The sequence below is a fragment of the Dipodomys ordii genome, unplaced genomic scaffold (assembly GCF_000151885.1).
Source record: "Dipodomys ordii isolate 6190 unplaced genomic scaffold, Dord_2.0 Scaffold89, whole genome shotgun sequence".
NCBI lineage: Eukaryota > Metazoa > Chordata > Mammalia > Rodentia > Heteromyidae > Dipodomys > Dipodomys ordii.
Genome location: NW_012267305.1, coordinates 7,775,194 through 7,797,152, shown reverse-complemented (window position 1 = coordinate 7,797,152; position 21,959 = coordinate 7,775,194).

Here is a 21,959-nt window from a genome sequence, read left to right as displayed (position 1 = left end):
CCTGTCTAAAAGAGACACATTTAACTGACAGAAACAAATATCTACTCAATGTGAAATGTGAAAGGCTGGTACAAAAGTTAAAATGAATGGCCTTCATAAACAGGCCAGAGTAGCGATACTAATATAAGATAATACAGATTTTAAGTTAAAATTAGTAAGAAGAGACAAAGAAGTACACACCATACTAATAAAGAGTTCTATCCATCAGGATGAAATAATAATCCTAAAACTATGCAATGAATGTTGCAGCTCCCAAGTTCATCAAACTAATACTAATTGATCTCAAAACAACTAGACCCAAACACATTGATCAGTGGAGACTTCAACACATCACTGACACCTTTAGATAGATCATCCATGCAAAAAGTCAGCAAAGAAACCTCAGAGTTAAATAATTGTATTGAACAAGTGGACCTAACAGACATCTACAGAACATTTCACCACGTACCATGACAATATACATTTTTTCTCAGCAGCTTATGGGACTGTTTTCAAAATAGACCATATCCTAGGTCTAACTAGTAAACGTCTGCAAATTCAAGAAAATTGAAGATACTCCAGATGTTCTCTCAGACTACACCAGAACAAAATTAGAACTCAACAGCAAAATCCATAAAAAAAACAATCTCTTGGAAACTGAACAGTATATTGCTGAATTAGTGGGCCATCGAGGAGATAAGAAAGGAAATTTAAACACTTGTAGAATTTAAATAAATAAGCACATAATATAACAAGACAGCTGGGTCACAACTATGGCAGTATTCAATGGAAAATTTAAAGAAATTAGAATTTAGAAGAATTAGAGTAATCTAAAATTAATCCTCTAATAAGCCACCTCAAGCTCCTAAGAAAACAAGAACAAGACAAACTGAAAACCAGTAGATGGAAAGAAGCAATAAAAATTAGATCGACTTAAACAAATCATAGACTAAAAACAATATAAAGAATCAATAAAACAAAAAAATTGATTCTTTGAAAAAAATTAACAAAATTAACATGTGCTTAACAAATCTGACAAGGAGAAGAAATCACCTAAGTAAATAAATTTTGAGATAAAAAATGGAATATCACGCAAGAATAAAAGTAGAAATCAGGATATTATCAGGGAAAACATGCCAAACCTTTATGCCAATAAATTGGAGAGTCTGGGAGAAAGGGATGCTTTCCTAGAGAACATCAGTACACATAACCTGAGCCAAATAGATATAAACTAATTACATAAATACATAATAAGCAATGAAACTGAAATGACAATAAAAAATCTCCCATTCAAGTTAAGCACAGGAACTGATGGATTTAAAGCCAAATTCTATAAGAACTTCAAAGGAGAATTAATACCAATATTCCTCAAGCAATTCAATAAAATATAAAAGAAGGGATCACAATAAAACTCATTCTATGAAGCCAGCATTACCAAATAGGGACCCACCAAGAAAAGAGAACTGTAGACATATAGACCTCTTCAGTCTCTATAAACATGTAAAACAAACACTTAATAGTATTTCTTTACCCTCATTATTTTCCTTGTATTTTCAAAAATCCTTAACCAAAACAAGGCCTAAAATTTGTGTTTATCATTTAGAGCTATAAGCACATATTTTTATAGCAACTAAATGGAGTAACAGTAAAAAATATATTTCCCACAGGCTCACTTTTATATACATTATATCATTTATGTTTCATATCAACTGAGTGAAGCAGCAATGTGATTAGATGTCCAAAGTGAAGAATTCTCAGAAAATACAAACATTTAAATCTAAGGTATGTACAAGTTGGAGATGAAATGAGATTTGAGTCTATGTCTGACTCCAGATTCTTTCCTTTTCTATTTTCCAACACAAGTATGCCAATAAAATATCTTAAATAAAATAATAATCCACATCATGGACTATATAAATTTAAAGGCATCTGCCCAACAAAATAAAAGAAGCACACAGAAAGACAGCAATGTAATTTAGTGGTACAGCATGCACCTTAGCAATATGAAGACTTAAGTTCAATTCCCAACACCATATAAAAGGATGTCATTTTCATATTTGTACCTGAACATGGAGTTTTAGGGTTATAATCATTCAGTGTATTACAGTCATATTTTACTGTTTCAGTATCTGAGTTTAGTGTTAAGGTCAAATCACTAACTACCATTTACTGAGGACCCCTTGTTAGCACAATGTTGAAACAAGTATCGTAAGTCTGCATAGATGAATTTAATGAAGGTACTAGACTTCAGGAACTAAAGGTTTAATTAGAATCAAAGTGCATATATTATCAAAATACAATAGAGAATACTAAACATTTCCTAACTGTAGTCTATATAAACCAGTATAGTTTAGGAAAGAGAATATTAATTTTACAGTAATATAGGCTAATCTGTGACCCAAGAGGTTTTTTTAAACCTTAGACAAAAGATTTAGTTTAGTGCCCATAAAGCTCTCCATAAAATGGAAATGATTACCGGCTCTGCCTCCCTAGTTGGATATATATATATATATATATATATATGCATATGTATGTTGCTGAATAAATGACAGCAATCTGCCACATAGTAGGGCATCAAACTATTTAGACATAGGCTCCTGCATCCAGTCAAACCTCTCAACATACTAAATAATATCGTGTGAGAAGAGAAACGAATTATTTGGTAATGTTTATATATCTTTCACAAATGATCCAAATGCAAGCAAATTTTCATGGCAACCCACATAGTTCTTTTGCAATTCAAACTAATGACTTTATGAAAACAATTTAGAGTGGTGACTTATTATGGCCTTGGCTCCTACTTCAGAGAGATTTAGCTTATATTACCAAGAATACCATTTTATTTAAAAAGCTCATAAAGTTTCATCCTCAGCTATTACTGATTTAGGAGTAGCAGATATATAGAAACTTTCACACTCTACTGAACGAGATTATATATTCTTCTCTAGACCACATAACTCATATTTCCAAGCTGACTTCTAAAGTTCTTCCCTTTCTGATTAATGATGTGAATAACAGGACTCTAGGCAGTGTTCTCTTATCTGACCATGTCACAGACTCACTTTCAGTTGACCTTCCAAAAGCATTAGGTAGCCTTTTAGAAAAAAAAATTATCCTTAGCATTGAACATTGGGAAAAGAAGTTGTGACTGGAGATTTTAAAACACACACACACACACACACACACACTGACACAAATACTCTGTGTCACCATGACAGACCCACATCACATTCCATACAGAGTGTCTTACATTTTTATTGATTGTTATCATTTTTTTCCTGGAGCAAAGTTGATTAATTATAAAAATAAACTGTCAAAGTTCTCATTAAAGATAAATACAAACTGGGACGATTATATTGGTAAATTATTCCCTTCCTCATTCAAATGGAAAGAAACACTTAGACTCTGGAGGGAACAGTGAGAAACATGTATATTATAGAGTTATATGTTTTAATAACCTCACCTCATTCTATTAAGCTTCTATCCCCAATAGAATCATAAAAGGTTAATATTCAGATGAACCCTAAGAGCATAAATTAGGCATTGCTATTATATTCCCCCAGATGAGCCTTAGGCTATCTAACATTTGATCAGCAGGAATTTCCTTCTTTTTATTAAAGAAATGAAGATACACTGTATTGAGTAATAGTATTGAGAATAGCTAAATTTCCTCATTATCCTCAAGTGCTTAAAATTGCTATTACAGATTTCTACAGGCCAAATTCTGGGTCCCAATGGATCCCTGTAGAGTGTTATACAGTTCTGGTGGGGATTATATTTCAATTGCCCACAAATATATCCTTATAGGGTCATATTGGGTATTTTCAAACAGAAATGAGATATTTTATTTTCATTTTATCTACAAAGAAAAAAGCCTATGTGAGTTGGTGTGTTATAGTTATAGGCCACAAATCAAACCTGGGACACTATCAAAAACAGTTTCCATTTATGAACTTTTTATGGTATTAAAAAAGTCCCACCCAGGGGCTGGGAAGTTGGCTCAGTGGTAGAGCGCTTCCTTGCATGCCTGAGGCCCTAGGTTCGATTCCTCAGCACCACATAAGCAAAAAGAAAAAAAAAACAGAAGTGGCGCTGTGGCTCAAGTAGTAGAGTGCTAGCCTTGAGCTGAAGAGCTGAGGGACAGCGCCCAGGCCCAGAGTTCAGGCCCCACAACCGGCCCCCCCCCCCAAAAAAAATAAGTCCCACCGGTATCCCTATTTAAACAATTTGTTTTTTTTCCCTTCCTCTCCACAAATTATACCAGCATCAAATACAGTAAAAACAGGGTTTATACCGTGGGGGAGGGACATTCACAGCAATAAAGACATATCTTATAAATATGTTCGAAACAATAGCAAAAAAGAAAAAACATTTGAGTCCTTATCTTGGGATTCATTTCACCTAACATCAACTTATCTGACCATTTCTTCTTGTCTCAGACATATACTAGTTATTGCAAATAAGGGAAACCATGGGACCTTTGTTTCTTTGGGCCTGGCTTACTTCACTTTCGTACGGTATTTTCACAATTAAAGAAAATATATAAGCAAATAAAAAGTCCCAATTGATCTATCATTCTTTGCTCCTTGGGTGGCTTCACTTTTCAATATTAGATATTGCTATTTCATGTTTGTAGTTTATCAAGTTTAAAATTGATACTAACCCCCCCAAAATGATTGGATATTCTTGGCAAAGACTTGGTGCTTCTGGATTGCCAGTTATATCATGAAATACTTTTTGAGAAAAAAAAATCTCCTGATGGTAAGTTATGCAAGAAAGGCTCTATCACAGGCAAGAGAATTCTACACAAATCTTTCCTGGGATCTTCTGATTAAAAAATAAATTTAATTCACAGGCTTCAAAAATCTGTTTTGTCTTTACATCTGTGATAAGTGAAAATGTGTCAATATTTTGAAAAGTATTTTAACATTAACTGTTTAAATTTGTCACACAAGATTTAATGGTATATGTGTTTCTAGTGTAGTGACATTTATCCAATTTAAACTCTATTTGTCTTTTTAGTGTTCTATTAATAGTTTTGTAAGGATTCTAATTTGAGCATCATATTCAAGTCTAGAGATAATTATTAATGGTTCACATTCAGATTTTCCATCAAAACACTGGGAAAAAGAATTCAGAAGAATTTAATTATTGAAATGACGTATTTTGTCAAAACACGTACATATCACTTAAGTGATAATGTTTGGGGAGTGGTTTATACTTCGTAAAGTCATTTGATAATTTTTTCTCATTTAATTGGCACAACTCAGGCAGATAGTCAGTGGATCCTTTTCTCTGTTACAAAATGAAGGCTATCAGTCATACTCTATAGCATCATTACACAGATGAATGATATAGCTTATGCAAATATACTGCTGAAAATTTTTGCATTTAATATTTTTAGCAAATATTTGGTTTTACAAAGGAAATTCTTGCTGATTAACTTCTTTTGTCATGTGAAAGTATTGCAATTCCAGTGTGTTTAACTTGCTCAAGAGTATAGAGGTAATAAGGTTAGTTGTGCTGAAATAACTCAAGTTTTACTGATTCAGCTGGATTTAAAGATCAAGATTCAAAAGTCCAGTATTAATTCTGTATTTCATGATATTGTTTTAACCAATGAGACTTGGATTTACTTTATGTTAGCAAATATTACTTTCAATTTGCTTCAGAGAACAAATAGATTACAGCATGTTCCAATTGCTTTAACCTAACCATGCAATACTTGGAAATCACAAATTTGACCTATATCACCTAGCATGGTGGCATGGAGATAGTAAAAGAAACAGATTATTAATAGTTACAATTTATTCATCACTTACTTTGTACCATGTACATAAATGATTTACATGGGTCATCTCGTTTAATCCTCATAACATCTTAGCAAGGCCACTTCATTATCTTTACTTTATGGACAGGAAAAATAAAAGCAGAGTGAGAGGTTAAGTAACTTTGACCAAGGTCATTGAGGTAGAATGGGAAGGGATTTTAATTCAAGCACATTGGCTCCAAGGTAGAGTCAATAATACTCTTAACCTCCAGGTTTCCCAACTTCTATGGATCATATGTAGGTAAGCATGGCTCCGTCCATCCAGTTTAGAAACCAAGAACATTCAAACTTTGAGAATTATTTAGAAAAGAGAAAATAGAGGAATTATAAAAAGCAAAGTGCATATAAATGTGCAACACATCAGGGGTGGGAGTTTTATATAGCATTCCTGGTTAAGGGAAATAATACTAAGTAACATGGAATCCTTAATGTAGAGACCATGGTCCTGTATTGATCAAGGGCTGTGATGAAGAGAAGGGCTGATAGGATTAGGAAAGAAAAGAAATTATACATCAGTTGTGTAGCCATGGTACTTGGAAAGCTCTATTGGTGCATAAATAAAGGAGGTAGACATTTCTAGTTCATCCTTCTGAATTAATTACATTCATGAAGCCTGATCAGTAGGACCCAAGACTGTGCTAATAAGAAAGCATTCATGTAGGTAAATGTTGGCAGGAATGGAAAGGTTGTCAAACTAGTGGCAAGTAGACCACATATGAGTTGGTCTAAGTATCTTGCTAATACTTCAGATTAACACACACACACACACACACACACACACACACACACACATAAACACACACAAATGGGAGACAGACAAGAGAGACAATAAAGAGAGATAGAGCAAGTCTCTTGGTGGCAAGGAATGACAAAAGAAGAGAGGGAAAGGGGAAGGAGGAAAAGAGACAGAAGAGAAGGAGAGAGACAAAGAGAGAAACATAGAGAGATAGAATCTTAGGAGTGCACTAGTCCCAACATGAAGGCCTACCCTAATGATCTCCTCTCTTGTACCTAGAATCCTAGGATAGAAATAGACACTGTGTGTCTCAATAAGTGATCTGCATTTGCCTCACTGAAAATAAACACAGTGGGAAAACAGGAAAGTATTAATCAACGTGGTCATATTGAGAAGATGGAGACTGAGTATTTCAGTCAATCTGGTGTACTGACATAAGCTTTAAGGTTTAAATAGAAAAATAATGGGGGTAGGAAACAAGAGATATGCATAATTAAGCACTTATGGTCAAACTGCTCTTATTGGTCATTATCTCAGTCATGGTTCTGCAAGATAACTGAGCAATTTTTTTTGCTTGATCGTTTCTGCTAGGAACAGAGATCTCATCATGAGAAGTTTAGGAAAATGACCAGAGTCTTTCAGATACATTCTCAGAGGCCTCCATCAGAAAGTTGTTAAAGCTGACATCAAAATACATTACTTACCTTTATCTTTGTACTTTTACCCTTGAAGGCGGATGAAACGGGTTAAGCATCCTCAGATTCTAGACAGCTGTTTCTTGAATGATTAACATGCCTGTATGTGGAGTAGGACAGAAGTAAAAGAGACATATATCCACAGAAGGCAGAGATGCTAAGCTTTCATCCTTCTTTTAGTTACCTTGTGGGTCGACATTAGGAGTCTTTGCTTTTTAACAAAGCAGTTTCTGTACACGTGTAATAATTTAACCTTAATGGCATTTCAAATGTCCTATGTCCATCTATCAATATATTTTAGGTGGCACCTTAATATATGAATTTTTAAACCTATAATAGATGGAAACTCTTCACACACTGATATTTACCCTACTAGATGGAAAAGCTTGAAATGCTTTCAAATAATTGTGTAATAAGAAATTAATATATTTTCCCAGCCAGGGGGATGAGGGTAAAATAATAAAGGGAAGGGGAGAGATTGTAGTCATAATATTGACTGCATTCCCTATGAAACTAAAAATTGGGAGGAAGGGAATGGGTTTGGATGGATGGCTGAGAATGATGAAAGGGTGACATTGATCAAGATACATTGTATTTATAAGGTAACTTTTTCAATGGTAAGTTTTTTATACAATTATTCAAAGCTAATAAAATATAATTAACATAATCACATGCATTTCATTTGAATTTCTTGTGCCTAAAAGATGGACAGAAACTATTTAGTAGAAAGTATCTTTAATTTCATTCATCCATTTGAGTCAGTCTGCTAGATTTTTATTAATAAAAATAGATGATATAAGCTGGGTACTGGTGGCTCTGACTTGTAATCCTAGCTACCCAGGAGGCTGAGATTGGAGGATTGTGGTTCGAACCCAATCCTGAGCAGGAAATACCATGAGACTTTTATCTTCAATTAATTACCAGAAAACTGGAAGTGGAGCTGTGGCTCAAAGTGGTAGAGTGCTAGCCTTGAGGGGAAAGGCTTTGGAACAGCAGTGCCCAGGCCCTGAGTTTAAGCTCCAGAACCCACAAGAAAAGAAAATAGGTGATATGCTAAAAAGGGCTTTACTCTGAGAATTAGTAATATAGGATGATGTGCATTAAATTTAAATTGCTTGGCTCTGTGTCCATGATTTGCTTTTTTCTCAGCTTCACATTTCACAGTGGAAAAGAAGTGTGATGGAGCTGTATGATGCTACCATTTCGATGACCCCAATGCCCTTGTTTTCTATAAACCTGCTTTGATTTTTCCTCCTTAAGATCTTGTCCTCCAGGGAACCTCTCTCCTGACCTGTGAAAAGTCGTGGCTTCAGGTTGTAGATAGGAGGCAGGTTTCCCATTAGCACTGAGGACAAGTGAAGGAAAGAAATGGTCCAAAATATAGGGTCTCAAAGAAGCACTGTTTTCAGTATTCATGAATAAAACACAGATTATCTGCCTTTTGTGGGCACTGTTGCTAAAGTCTTCTTGACCACTGATGTTGCAGCTATGATGTGTGGTTTACAGTAATGGATCTTCTATTGTTGCCTCATTCTTGAGCGCTACTATGTAAGTGTGAAACTTAAATGTAGTATAATTGTGAATGGTAACCGTCTGGTTTTTGCCTGTAGACAAGATATATTGTGTATTAAGGTAATGTTTAACTTTGAATACTGTGAATGGTGTTCCTGTGTTTCTTCACAGCTCAGAAAATGATAGTGAGGGGCTGGGAATATAGATCAGTGGTAAAGCGTTTGCCTTGCATGCATGAGGCCCTGGGTTCGATTCCTCAGCACCACATAAGCAAAAAGAAAAAAAAAAAGCCTGGAGTGGCGTTGTGGTAGAACGCTAGCCTGAGCTGAAGAACTGAAGGACAGTGCCCAGGCCCAGAGTTCAGGCCCCACGACCGGACCCCCCCCCCCAAAAAAAAGAAAATGATAGTGAGTTGATTACAGTATCAATAGACTGCTCCTGGATATCATTAAAAAGAAGTTTTAAATGACTGCATGATAGTTAGAAGTACTTAAAGAACACTATAAAATATAACAAACTAACTTGCAATGGGACATGGTGAAGAGGAAGAAAAATCAGACCGTTTTTTGAAAATCTGGGTTGAGACTTTTTTCACTTCGTTACGTAGTTGTGTACTTATACAATATGATTGTGAGTACAAAGCATCTTAATATCCCGCCTCTCATCATTCTCTCCTATGTTTCCCAGCCCTGCCCATTCTCTCAATTTACCTATACTCATTTTCACATACGTACTTTGAATATTATGACTGCATTCTCCCACCTTTCCTCTCTTCATTCATCTGCAGCTTCCACTTGACCTCATATCCCCCATTCACCTTAAATTGCAGCTTCCTGCTTTTTACGTGTTGTACTGTAATTTAGTTGCTCAAAGGAGTTACACCAGTGGAATTCTCCCTGTATGTTCTATACTTCAGTTACTATGTTGGTGTATATACGCAGAGCCCTTGAATGTGTTATCATGCATGTTCCTAATTGAGATCTAGCTTCCACATATTACAGAAATCATGTGTCCTTTCTCTCTCTCTCTCTCTGAGCCTGAAATACCTATCATAATTTTTTTATGTCCATCCACTTTCCTGGAAAAGACATGATACTTTTATTCCTGAAGGAAAACTAAGATACACACACACACACACACACACACACACACACACACACATGTATATACACACAATATTATTATATGTATTATACACACAATTATACACACATATATGTATATGTATACATATATGTGTGTGTGTATAATTTTTCTTTCAAACACATTTCAAAATAAATCTTGATAGATTCCATCAAGTTTAGAATTGCTCAATAGCCTAATCATACAAAGGGAAACTTTCAGAAATATATGTTGGTCCTCTCTGTATATATAGTAATAATAATGGTGCCTGTGACTTATTTTGTCTGATATTAATAGAACTGTGAAAATTTTCTTTTGGTTTGCATTTATTTTGCATATAATTTTTTTATTATTTGTGCTCTTATATTCTTATATTTAAATACAATTCATAGTTGATATATATCTTTAAAAATATGTATCTTAAATTACTGGGAAAGCATTGTTTGTAGTGGCTGTGAATACTAACACTATTTTATTCATTTCTGGGATATTGGTATGTTCAACTCCTTCCACTTTAGGCTTTTCCGCTTCCTTATATGACTGTGCCTTGATCATGATTTTTCTCCAGCTTTTATTTTTCATTTTCTAGGTTTGGACATATTACATTTTGCTTTTATGGTTTAACAGTTCACTATGAAATGCAGCATGTGTGTTATATAACATAATCAAAAATTAATCAATGTTTTTCTCTTTTCTGAGACTATACAAGATTCTTAGAATGTCTGAACTCCAAAAACAATATCCACCTTTATCTTGATGCTCTGTGAATGTGTATTATTTCATATTGACAGAATATGAATGAAATATTTTACTTATTTTTTTCTATTACATTATTTGAATCAAAGAATAATTAGTTAAATTATAAATTAAATTATCGTTATTTTTAATATATGTTTTTATTGTAAAAATACTGTACAGAGGGGTTACAGTTACATGAGCAAGGTAATGAGTACATTTCCTATCCAGCATTGTTATCTCCTCCTTTGTTTTTCCCCTATCATCCCTTCTTTCCCCAACTCTTCCTCCCCCACCAAGTTATAAAGTTCGTTTTCATCATAGTATCTTGCACATCTCATTGTTACAATGGATCAACCTGTATCCTTATTTAAGCATTTTGTTATTTCCCTTCCCCTCCCCCAATTAGAAAAATGTGTAAACAAGATGCACGGCACCGGAATAAAATACAGTGAAAACAGGGGTTACACGGTAGGGAAATAACATAACAAAAGAAAGAAAAAAATCATGTACAATATAAATACGTTAAAATAGTAGCAAGAAAGCAAAAAACACTTGTGTCCCTTTCTTGGGGTTCATTTCGCTTAACATCACCTTATATGGTCGTATGTATATAGCTTTTGACCTTTTCTGCTTGTCATACACATATGTTAGATATTGCAAATAAGGGAAATCATGGGGCCTATGTTTCTCTGAGTGTGGCTTACTTCACTTAATACACTTTTTTCCCAAGTCTTTCAATTTTCTAACAAGTGGGGCGATGTCATTCTTTCTGATGGAGGCATAGAATTCCATTGTGTGTGTGTGTGTGTGTGTGTGTGTGTGTGTATGTGTGTGTGTGTGTGTGTGTGTGTGCGTGTGTGTGTGTATACCATATTTTCTTGATCCATTCATCTACTGAGGTGCATCTGGGTTGGTTCTATATCTTAGCTATGGTAAATAATGCTGCAATAAACATTGTTGTGCTGGTAGCTTTAGTATGGTCTTGTTTGTGATCATTTGGGTAAATGCCCAAAAGTGGGATTGCTGGGTCATAGGGGAGCTCTATGTGGAGTCTTTTGAGGAACCTCCATACTACTTTCCAAAGTGTTTGAACAAGTTTACACTCCCACCAACAATGCAGTAAGGTTCCCTTTGGCCACAAACTAAATTATTTTTATTGTCCATTCTTATTGCTTACATACTTTTGCTACTACTGGAAACAAGCTTAGTTTTATGAAATTTATTTAGAAATAAACTGACTAGTTCATAATGAAAATTTACACTTACTATGTATATTAAGCAATTGTGTAGTGTGATTATACCACTAGCCTTCACAAGGACTGAAATCATTGCAACTACTGCCATTTTGGAAATCAAGAAATGGAAACTGAAAATGCGTATTTTGGTGAAGTTCAAAATGCTATTAAATTGTGAAAAGTGGTCTTTGGACAGATACTTTACAGTTTTAAATAGAGAATAAAAAAGTGCTAATTTAGAGAATCATACATTTTCTAAGTTCTATTTAAGGATTCAAAAATTGTGTAAAACTGTCCTAAGACACACTAAGAATAATTAGTTACAAAATGTGTGAAAAAACATTTTTTGACATTTTGATTGTCTTAACCACCTGATTATTGTACTTACTTTTAGTTGACATCAGTCAGTCGTATTAGAGGTTTTATTTTAACAATTCCATTTATGGATACTGTGTTTCTGATCATGATTATCCTCTCTAGCATTCTCCCTCCCCTCCCTTCTCCTTTCTCAAACCATTCTCATCAAGTTGCTTATTCAAGTTTCAGACATCTATATAATCTTGTCTGTATTTGTTCTTCCTCTCCCCATTGTCTGCCTCTCCCACTGTTGTCTATACCTCAGACAGTGTTTTCAAGTTCCTACTATTTTTAGTTAAAGTGTATGTTATTTTTTTAGACAGAGTTTCACCATGGGGCCTCATATATGCACATACCAACAACCTAGTTGTTTTAGCCCAACTCTCCTTAGTAGATTCTTTTGGAGAATTTGCTTTTAATCATCTTTCCCCAACAGGCAAGTATAAGTGAATAATTGAAATTCACGTTGCCTAATTCTTAGCTTTTTACTGTGAAGACATGTCTTGCACTACTTTCAAGCTTACTCGGTAAATGTATTTGCTAAATCACCAAATAAATACTCAATACTGAAGCATATATACCTTACCAAAAAAAGTCCTCACATATATGACTCCAATGAAATAGCATTCTAAGAACATATATACAATATATATGATATCACTTCAGAAAAAATTTCTCTAGGATGAATCTTTTCAATTTTCATAATAGAATATAATTGTACTTGTAAGGCATAAAATAAATGTAGTTATAACCGTGACAATTTTACATGGGTGATTGAAAATTGATTTAATGTGAAATTATAGATTCTGAAATTTAAATTTGCTAAGACTTGCTTTATGATATAAAACTCCCATATTGTATTACAAGTCATGCACTGTGCTTTCAGACTTCTATGAACATATTTGCTTTCAGTAAAATTAAATATCCTTATGTACTTCTTGCCTAAATTGAGTCATATTTACAATAACTCTAATATGTAAGCTAAAGAAGGGAAAGCTTTTTGGCCACTCACTAATTTAGTCATACATTTTGAGTAGTGTCAGTGCAAGCACTCAGTATGTATTTCTTCAATGTGTGCAGGTATAAGTGATTACTTCTTAGCACTCATTAATGGAAGCAAAATAATCTTAAGCCATCAGGGGAAAAAAGATTTGGAGTTACTTATGTTATTTTATTAGGTTTCCAGCTTTTTGAACCACTACTTTTCTATAGCTCTTTAAAAATCATTTTAATAGACAGGCTAGATGCTTCCAGAGTACTCTGGGATAAAACGTGCCTGTAAAACTTCCCTTGATGATACAAAATTACATACTTTAGAGGAAGTTTCCCAGTACCATAAGTAGAAGCTAGTTATCATGTTTCTTCCAGAGTAGTTTTCTTTTCTTTTTGAAAGAAATGACTCTCAATGTCTTAAGTGTGGCCTAGTATGTCTGAGAGTATTTTCTCATTGTGAATCATGTTTTGTCTTTCTTACAATAAAATGTCTGTCTAGTGTACAAGCAGATGTGGAAAGGAGATGGTAGGTAGTTGTATTGGGTCAGCTGGAATGATAGAAGATAGCAGACTGAATGTTAAAACACGGTGAATACAATTACGAACATCAGAGGAGCCATTTTAAGTATTCCATTTGAGTGTTCGCTGATTTGCAGATGTTCTGGAAAACATCTTGTGATTTCAGTTTAGGCATCTGAATCAAGAGACCATTCTAATTGTTGTAAAAGGTTTTCATTATAAAAACTTCTAAAGGAAGCTGTGTGTTATTAACAACCATTGAATATATACATTTGGAAAAACAATATTTCTGAATAGCTTTCTTTGTAATTCTCATATAAAACTGGGCAATAATATGCATTGTTTCTCAAGTGGGGAATGTAGATTTAAGTCAATATGTGTGCCCCTATCTCTGAAAGTTAATTTTCAAGAATGTGAATTTTAAAATGCATTTGATATATTTTCTTTATGCGTATAAAAATCAGTGTTTATGTTCATAAAAATCTAGCAAAACCTAATAAGAAGCATAGAGAAAACGCTTGAATTTCTGTTTTTGTTTTGTCTTATATAATTAGACTATCTCTCTGGGATTCAATGTTGTGATTTGTAAGATCAGAGACATTTCATGTCTCTAACATTCAAGATTTTATGAAATAATTAAAAACTAAAAAATTATTCTAAATGATGTTCCCAAATATACAACGTCAGGCTGAATATATCACCTTTTACAGAGCTATTTTAAAATGTGTACACCATGACCCCACACCAAAATTTTCTGGAAATCTATAATTTTGTCAAAACTTTTCTTAATCCTGTTCTAGGTGAATGACATACACTTTTACCCAAAAGCCTTTAACTTTTGGAACCCCTGATTTGAATAGATCTAGCATCATTTTATCAATCAGAGAAATATGACTAGTCTGACTTAAAAACCATATCTTTATCTGCTTATGTAGCTAATTTATTGTTTTTAGATTTACTCATGTATATGATATATTGTGAATATATTATACTTAACCTACATAAAACAGTATTTATTATGCAAAATGATTTTTAATTTACTTTTAGTTATTTTATAATTTTTAGTTTTCACTTCCAAGATGTGGAAAAACTGAATCAAAGGCATGAATACGCCAATGTAGGTATAAATCACTCACCTTCAACAGAAGATTTAAATGATATTGAAATGCAATCTTTTTAAAAATCACAAAAATTTCATAATGAACAAAATCACTGCGTTTGATGAAACCACAGGAGGTAATTTCTTACTTTTGCCTCAGGATCCAACATGGCTCAATCCAGCACTTTTTGTAGCATCATATTGTAATTGCGGAAGAAACATAAAATTTAAAGGCAATAAGTTATGTCACAACAAATAGCATCTTTATTTCACAATACCACAATAAAGTACAGCCATTTCTAGATCATAGCTAATATAGTAATGTGGCCTGAATTATAGTTAAGTGGAAAAAATACAGGTGCTCTCATTTTCTTCTCTATTCTTGGTTTTGTTTCAGTTGCTCAGGGCTGTGTTATATAGTCGATACTACTCTATTACTAACCTCTCCTTAGTGTATTATTCCTTAATCAGACTGGGATTTCTGCCTTTGGTCCCATTAAGGTTTTTACCCTTTCAATTCTGTTTTAATTAATATTGATTGATGTTGTTTTATTTCTTTTGTTAGTAATTTGATTGATATTTCATTTTCAATCTACTTAACATTTGGTTTTCTGGGTTGAAAATTATAAGTAACATGAATTATTTTTATTTGAATGAGATCTGTGGTGTGTGTGTGTGTGTGTGTGTGTGTGTGTGTGTGTGTATGTGCGCACACACGCGAGTGCGCATGCCATTCTGGAGCTTCTCAGAGTTCTTGCACTCTCACTTGATACTCTCACATTTGAGCCATAATTCCAGCTTGTTTATTTGTTGGTTATCTTGGAGACAGAGTTGCATGATATTTTTTTCCTTACCCTGATTGCAAACTGGTATCTTCCAAACTCAGTATCCTGTTGAATATATAGAGTATAGGCAAGAGCTACTGGGCAGCAACTAAAAAAGTGTTTTTTAATAAGTATGCTTAATTCAGTTCCACTTATTGAGGTCACTCATCTATTTTATTGAATGCTTGTAAAACCCGTATTTTCATATCACCTTTTCACCTTGTGTTTCATATTGTATTATTGAATTTGTTGCATACATATGTGCTCTATTATTTTTCAATTTACATTTGTTAGCACATTTTTTCTAACATGTTTAGCATTCAGACAAAAGTCAAATATTACTAATACAACTATCTACTGTCAAATAAAGTTGAGCTCCTGTCTCAACATATATAAAAGTTAACTAAAAATGTATCACAGTTTTAAACAGAAGATTTAAAACTATAAGCATTTTAGAGGAATGCAGAGAAACAAACCTTTGTGCCCTAAGATTAAGCAGGCAGACAATACCTGCAAACCTAAATCTAAACATGTACATGATCCCAGGACATGCAAAAATGTTTGCAACTGAGATACACAAAGACTTGACCCAATAAAGAGTAGGCAAATAATTGGCATAAAAAATTTTCTAAAGAATATATACAAATAGACTAAGAACATATGAAAAAGGCTAAATAAACATCATTTGTCTTTAGAGAAATGAAAATTAAAATAATGATAGGCCACTCACACTTACTAGAATGGTGAAGATAGCAACAAAAATCATTAAGAAGTGCTTCTAAGCATGTGAGGATACTGGAACACTTCAATGCTGGTGGATTTATTTTTCCTTTTTTTTATTGTGAAAATACCATAGAGGGATTACAATTACATTTGCAAGATAATGAGTACATTTCTTATCAATCATTGTTGCCTCCTCCTTTGTTTCCCCTTCCCAGCCCTTCCCATCTTCCCCCCTTCCCCCGTCCCCCTCCTAACACCCCTTCGCCAAAGTTGTAAAGTTCGTTTTTCGACATAACGATTTGTACATCTCATTGTTGCAATGGGTCCACCATGATAAAATTTTGATTTTGATGTTAGGTGAAATGAATTCCAAGATAAGTATTCAAATGTTTTTTTCTTTCATGCAATTGTTTCTAACATATTTATACGATAATTTCTTTGTTGCTTTGTATGTCCCTCCCCCATGGTATAACCCCTGCTTTCACTGTATTTGATGTTGGTATAATTTGTGGAGGGGAAGGGAAAAAACAAATCATTTAAATAGGGATACAGGTGGACCCATTGCAACAATGAGATGTACAAGATGTAAGGTCGAAAAACAGCTTTACAACTTTGGCCAGGGGATGGGGGGGAGTGCTGGGGATGGGAGATGGGAAGGGATGGGAAGGGGAAACAAAGAAGGAGGCAACAATGCTTGATAAGAAATATACTCATTATCTTGCCCATGTAATTGTAACACCTCTATACAGTATTTTCACAATAAAAGAAATTTTTAAAAAAATTTGAAAAGATTTTTAGCCATTTCTGGAAATATTAAGCAAATTGATATAATTTGATACATTAATTTCACTCTGAAATACACTTCCTCTCCCAAATGAAAGCAAGTATCTACAGAAGAACTTGCACATGTGATCAGAATGCTATTATTTGCAATAATCACAATATGAAGACAACTTGTACACATCAACTTCTAAAGCATGCATAAAATGTAACACACGTAACCAAACATTCTTTGGAAGCAGTAAGAAATCCAGTACTTATGCTACCATGTCAATGAACACTGGAAGCATTGTGGCTAGTCAAATTCAGACACATAAAGTCACACTTTGTTTAATTACGTTTATATGAAATGTCCAGATTATCAGAACTAAAGACACAGAAAGTGGATTGATGGCTCTTTAATGTGGGAAGAGTGAGATGGAAAATGCATGATATAATGATGAAAATATAAAAAACAGATAATGGTGAAGGTTGCATAATTTTGTAAATAGCAAATATGGTCTATTTGGGGTAATTTTTTGTGTTTTTCTTAATATTTTCACTAAAACTTAAAGGGAAGGGATGGGTTGAATGTGAATGAGACAGTTAAAGGGGGGAGTAACACAGATTTTATTTTATTCATAAACTGCTTTGTTAAAGGAATTTTTTTTTTAATTTTGGGTCCAGTCGTTGGGCCTGAACTCTGGGCCTGGGTGCTGTCCCTCAGCTCTTCAGTTCAAGGCTAACACTCTACCACTTGAGCCACAGCGCTACTTCCGGCTTTTTTCTTTTTGCTTATGTGGTGCTGAGGAAGCAAACCCAGGGCCGCTCTACCACTGAGCCACCTTCCCAGCCCATAAACTGCTATGTTAAATGACACCTCCCTGGTACAAGTACTTAAAGATATTTTTTAAACCCTGAAAATCAGTGAATGCAGGTGTTTTTTTTTTTTTTGGTCGGCTGTGGGGATTGAACTCTGGGCCTGGGTGCTGTCCCTCAGTTCTTCAGCTCAAGGCGAGCACTCTACCACTTGAGCTACAGCTCCACTTCCGGTTTTCTGGTGGTTTATTGGAGATAGGAGTCTCACGGTCTCTCCTGCCTGGGCTGGCTTTGAACCTCGACCCTCAGATCTCAGCCTCCTGAGTAGCTAGGATTACAGGCGTGAGCCACCAGCGCCCGGCTTAATGCAGATGTTTTTATAAGAAAGCTTTTTCAACCATCCCTATTTTCTTGTTTAAAATTTCCCTAGTAGATTAGATCAAATTTAAATTTTTATCTTTTCTGGAATGTTGTTATAGTTTTGTTTCAGATCACCATGTCCTCTTCCACGTTAGAAACCATGGCCTCTGCCAGTAATTTTAGATGTTAGGACTCCAAAGAGTGCCAAGTGAGCTTCTTGGAATTGTTTATTTGTGTCAGATAATTCTAGTCACCATGTCTGTGTTAAGCACAGACTGGGCTCCAATTTCCTGGCACCATCTCAGTACCTTTCATGTGCCAGGAGCAAAGCTGGGTGGACAGTTCTGTCTGCTCTCTACAAAGGTACAGCACACAGTTCTAGGCCATAGCTTTGTAAGTGAAGCCTGCTTCTGGAGGCAGTCACTTATGGACTGAAGTAGGCATCTTTAAAACAGATAAGAAAATATACTTCTTTGAAGATTTCAATAAACAAAGTTTAAGTTGTATTCAGTTTATGTTCCTTATCTGGGAAACAAAAGACAAGGACATGGATGTAATTTAATATAAAATAGTAATAAGCATTGTAAATGTGCTAGGTACAATTTATGTATGATTATTATTAATGAAGTTGAACATTCCCTTTCTGCTCTATCATTCGTGACATATTAGGATTCATTTTAAGAAATTGCCTTTTGGCCTTTTGGCTTCTTTTTTTGTTTGGTATTACTAGGATTTGAGCTCAGGGCCTCACGCTTAGCTAGGCAGATGCTCTACCATTGAGCCAAGTCTCCAGACTATTGTCTTATGCTGGAAATTTTTGTGTTTATCTCTGACTTCCTACCTGGTGTACTCCTAGATCCAACAATCTTGGATTATAAGACTGTAATATCTTCCTTTTTAAAGCTTCCAGTAATATCTGGAATGACAGGCATATACCACTATATCCATATTATTCTGTGGGACTTTTCTCTCCGGTTAGCATGGAACGATGGGCTTCTTGATCTCAGCATCCAATATAAGCTAGGATGACAGGCATGTGTCACCACAAACAATTATTGGTTGACAAGGTGTCCCAATAACTGCGTTGCATTAGCTGGTTTCTAATGGTGATCCCCACAAGTAGCTATTATTACAAGCATGAACCACAGGTCCCCAGTGAAACAAAGAAAATGTGAAGACAAAACCAATCTACTAAAAACAACTATTTTTTTCCTAGTGTTAAAGCCCCATTAAAACGCTGTAGTTCTTTTCTTTTCTTTTTGTCTTGTTTGTTAGTTTGTATTTCGGAGGGCAAGGGAGGCACAGAAAAGGTGGAACAAAGGGAGAGCAAATACAACAGTGGTACTCACTAGACACAATGTGAACAATGAACTTTACATCTTGTGGGTGAGGGGAAAATGAGAGGGGAAAACTGAGAGAGAGTGAAGGAGAGGGAGACATGGTTCAAAAAGAAACGAACTCATTACTCATTACTGACTTACTTAACTATACCCTCTCTGTATATTACGTCTACAATAACAATAAAAAGTAACAAAAAACCATAATTGATCATTAAAAAGTGAATTTATGACCAAATGTAGTGGTTACAGTGGTCATAGCAAAAAGGAATATGTTTATATGCTTTTGAAATTGCTATGGATTCCTGAGTTTAAATTAGGCTGAAAATCACCAATTTTTCTCTTGTGTTAGTTTCATTTATGTATCTTATAAGAACTTCCATAGATACACAAAGAATGGAATTTTACTGGCATATTGCAAAAGTTGATATTAACACAGATGGTAACTGAGAAATAAAAAATGAGACTTGAGCTGGGACTGAGAGGTGTTCTATTAATATTTAAATTGAGTTTTTTTACAGGAGACATGTCTAGACTGGTTGTCTTTTAAAGAATACACATCTTCCACTTCCCTGCTGAGCATTTCTTTAGTGATAGCATGTTTTTCTTTTTCTTTTGTCATTTGTATTCCTCCTGCTTCATTCCTCCAGTTAGTAGTGACTTATTGCATAGCATGACATTATACAATGCCAAGCTATTTATCTTGATAGTGTCGCTTATAATTTGGTTCCAAACCCATTTTGAATAATAATTGTGACAATAATAATTCATAACACTACATTTGTTATAATAAGGCTTATTTACAACATGCCATTAACTCAAACTCATTTAAGTCTGCTTATGCATTATCTAATTTAATCCTAACAAAAGTACTTTAGAACTTCCCACATTTGGTGAAAAAATATGAAACTGGGAATAGGTTATTTGTTAAAGATCAAATAGCCAGAACCAGTATACCTAGATACCTAGTAGCCATTTTATTCCAGAGATTTTGCCACCTCCTTCTCCCTCTTCTCCTTCTCCTCCTCCTTCTTCCTCTTCCTCCTCCTCTTTCTCCTTCTTCCTCCTTCTTCCTCTTTCTTCCTCCTCCTTCCTTCTTCTTTCTCTTTCTTCCTCCTCCTCCCCTTCTTCTTCCTCCTCCTCTTCCTTCTTCTTGCTCTTCCTCTTCTTCTCTCCTCCCCCTCCTCCTCCCTCTCTTCCTCCCCCTCCTCCTCCTTCCCTTCTCCTCCCCCTCCTCCTTCTTCCCCCCTCCTCTCCCTTTCCTCCTCCTTCTTTTCCTTCTGCAGCACTAAGGTTGCGATTTGAATGTGAAACCTCATGCACATTCAGTTTTGTTGATCATGATTTGTGCTCTACCACATGAACAATGCCTCTAGCCCTGCTTTTTGCTGGTCAACTGGAAATGGAATATAGATAACCTCTGTTTGAGCCTGGCTTTAAAGCAGAATCCTTCACGTTGAAGCCACGTGAGCAGCTTGGATTATAGTCATGTGCCACTGTAACCACATTAACCTTTGTATTTTTCATAAACAGACTAAATACTCTACTTACCATGACCTGAATTGCTTTAGTTCAAATGCCCATCTGTTTGTATTTCTCTCAAATCCTAACACTACACAAAAATATCCGTTTGTATGAGTGTGTGTGTGTGTGTGTGTGTGTGTGTGTGTGTGTGTGGTGTATTGGTCTTAGAACTTAAACTTGGGCCTTAGGAGCTTTATTTTTAATTGTGAAAATACCATACCGAGGAGTTACAATTACACGAGCAAGGTAATGAGTACATTTCTTATCAAGCATTGTAGCCTCCTCCTTTGTTTCCCCTTCCCATCCCTTCCCATCCTCCCCCCCCCAATCCTCTCTCCCCCCCCACCAAACTGGTAGGTAGCTTTAAAAGCTTAAATGTATTTTAGTTCCACTGTTTTAACATTTTGAGTGATGGTATTCTTCTTATATTCTATTTGTAGCTACATACTTTATTCTAGATTGTCCTATTTTCAATTAACTATTCATTTGAGCTCAGAAAATGTCAATGTTATTCTTCTATCAAAACGTCGCAGCAACAATTCTTCTACTATCTTATAATTAATTGATTATTGATGCCAAAATATTTTGTGAATTTAGAAATGCTAGAAATTTTCTTATTCTTCCTGAATTTATCTCTTATAACTGGCATGAAAAGAAATTTTCTTTCATGTAATTTTATATGGTTAACTACATATATATTTATGTAGAAAGAGCAGATAAAAGTTTATATTTTTCCTTTTATTGTTTGTAAATATTCAGGATATTTTATACCTCATTGACTTCCAGTGACATTAAATG